This window comes from Panicum virgatum, chromosome 1N, assembly GCF_016808335.1.
Source record: "Panicum virgatum strain AP13 chromosome 1N, P.virgatum_v5, whole genome shotgun sequence".
Classification (NCBI taxonomy): Eukaryota; Viridiplantae; Streptophyta; class Magnoliopsida; order Poales; family Poaceae; genus Panicum; species Panicum virgatum.
The window spans coordinates 31,375,469-31,378,054 of record NC_053145.1 but is presented as its reverse complement, the minus strand read 5'-3'; the positions used below and the strand labels follow the sequence as shown (position 1 = coordinate 31,378,054).

The following is a 2,586-nucleotide window of genomic DNA, read 5'->3' as shown; positions in this document are numbered from 1 at the left end:
GTCCAATAAATTTATCGTGTCGAAACATGGACAATTTGTTGGTAAAGGCTATGATTGCGGAGGCTTGTTCCACTTTTCTCTTGCTGAATTCTATAATAAGTCGGTGAACCATATTTGTGGCAACGTTAGCGATGATGCGAGTGTTTAGCATTCACGTTTGTGTCATGTTAATTTTGGTTTGATGTCTCGGCTTTCGAGCATGTGTTCAATTCCGAAATTCACCATTGTCAAAGGTTCTAAGTGCCATACCCCGAATGTAACCACAATCCAGAGGCTACTAAAAAGTAATAAAAATACAAGTATAAAGATTATACAAAATTTCGGCTGAGTTTTCCCTGTAAATAGATCGTACTGGACAAGCATTTAACACAACCATTTAACAAAATAGCATATGATTGATAGAATAAGTATCACAGCCCATACCAGCAGGAAAATAAATTAACCCAACTAACCATAAGATGTCTCACCATTAAAGGAATAAAACAACCCAGTTTAACCATTTATACTCTAAGAACTAATTAAGATAGACTAAGCAAGTCTAAAAGAAAGTGTGTGTTCTTGCAGATTATGCTACTCCCACTTCCCATGCATGCCGCACTCATTTGGTACCTAAAAACCAAAAAAACACAAGAGTGAGTAATAATAATCAGCAAGTACAATTAGAACCAAAAGGAACATATATGAACCATGAACGAATGAATAACCATGAAACAATAGTTTCCATCTGAAACGGACACAACCTGAAACATCCTTAGCATTTACCGGTAAAGCCGAGCAAGTGGGGCCAGCACTTACTCACAGGAACATGAATAAAAAAACCAAATTGCACATCCAGATCCACCGGAACATGAACGGAATTTAAGGGATTAACTTGAAACTTGAATCATGAAACATGAACAAATCATGGACTTGAATACCATAAACACATGGTGAAGCATTCAGAAATCATAAGAAAAGAGATGACAAGCAACTTGCCAACAAACAATTCGTCATGCACTTGCCTTAACCTCGACAAAAACCCAGCATATCGCTCTCAACTCTGGAACTCTGTAAACCTGTGCAGCAATCCACATTTAGGATCTAGCACTAAATACATGACTATAGATTTTAGTATCATAGCTGGAATTAATTTCCCCATCTAGTCTAATTTGGGTGTATCCAGAAATTCAGCTACAAGATGCTGGCTCACTGTTTGGACCATAGCTTTTGATTCTCTTAAACAAATGCAGTAAATAAATACATCTCGGGTATCTAGATAAAATTTCCAACAACTTCCTTTTCGGAGGCCAGAACAAATTCTGCTTCTAGATAGGTCGAAAATAGATAAACAGACTCGGCAGGATTCACAACTACTGGACAGCAACACTGTTTTGTTGACTACTCCTAAAGCGTTAGCTGGATTGGGATGAAACCAGCGCTGTTGGAAAGATAACGACGAAACCTACAACTTTCGTCATTAGAGCAGGATCAAATTCCCCACCAATTAATTCCAGAAATTCATTAAATAAATCAACCTAATTGATTTGACATAACCACAATGGGATCACCAGTTTAACGGACTTTGTACTTTAGACACTACATCTAACTACTGGTTGCAGGGATTTGTAGGGAAAAACTCGCCCAATCCGAAAGAACCATAATGAAGTTAGAGACCCTAACCTTCTTCCTTTTTCCTCCCTCTCTAATTTCTCCTCTCCCTTCACCGTGCTGCCTCTGTTTTCCTAGAGCTAACGAGTAGCTGCAGATCACGCACACAGCAAGGAACCTTCAGGTTTAGAGCAGAACAGGGAGTACATGGAAGAACCAATCTTACCCCCAAGCATCAGAAACCAGTTGCTTGATGTGCAGCAGCCGGCAGACGTCGGCAGGGACAAGTTGCAGGAAAAATTCACAGCAATACTACACCTGAGAGGACCAATCGGAGGTTGAGCAGTGATGACTTGCTAGGGAGAGGGCGACGGCGTGAGCGGAGAGGTTGCGAACGAGATGGCAGCGCTGGGCCGGAAGGGGTGGCGGTGCTATTGCTGCTAGAATAGGAGTCGGGAGGAAAAGAACGTGATGGAGAAGGAAAAAGAAAACATAAGCCACATCCGACGGTCTAGATTGATTTGCTTGCCATAAATTCATCCGATCTCCAAATGTGACATATGAGTAGTCAAACGGAATCAATTCTACAAGCTCTACGCGTCCACGGTGCCCGATCGACTATCCCGGTTGTCGTTCAAAAAGTCAACCTTTTACTCTTTCTAATTAGATTGATCAACCCACTTTTTTTTATTTTATTTGGGATATTACACCTGAGCATGTCCTAAAGAAGGATGACAGTAAAGCTCTTTGAAGGAGCAAGAGACAATGGATTGCGAAATCCTTTGGTGACGATTTCACTGTTGTGACACCTCTGGTGTCAGTATAACCAAAGATAGGCAATTAGCATAACCTCATACCTAAATGAGCTAAGAAAACTTAAATAAGAACCCTATATCTAGCTTGCAAACTTGTGTGCAAATGTATATGTGAATGTGTTGGAGTGCAATTGCTTGAAGATAATGTTTGATACACTTTTTTTTAAACTTGGCTTGACATGTG

General features: G+C 40.3%; 1 long non-coding RNA gene across 2 annotated transcripts; it reads right to left on the bottom strand.

Annotated features, from left to right (window-relative positions):
* Positions 1-375: 375 nt before the first annotated feature.
* Positions 376-2,037, bottom strand: LOC120654049. Of its 2 annotated transcripts, none has more exons than XR_005666956.1 (3): positions 1,906-2,037; positions 1,660-1,738; positions 376-609 (listed from the first exon to the last, which is right to left on the bottom strand). It is a non-coding gene; the product is annotated as an uncharacterized LOC120654049 (long non-coding RNA). The 2 variants fall into 2 exon arrangements; XR_005666955.1 differs by having other exon boundaries at positions 1,814-2,025.
* Between the last annotated feature and the right edge of the window lie 549 nt (positions 2,038-2,586).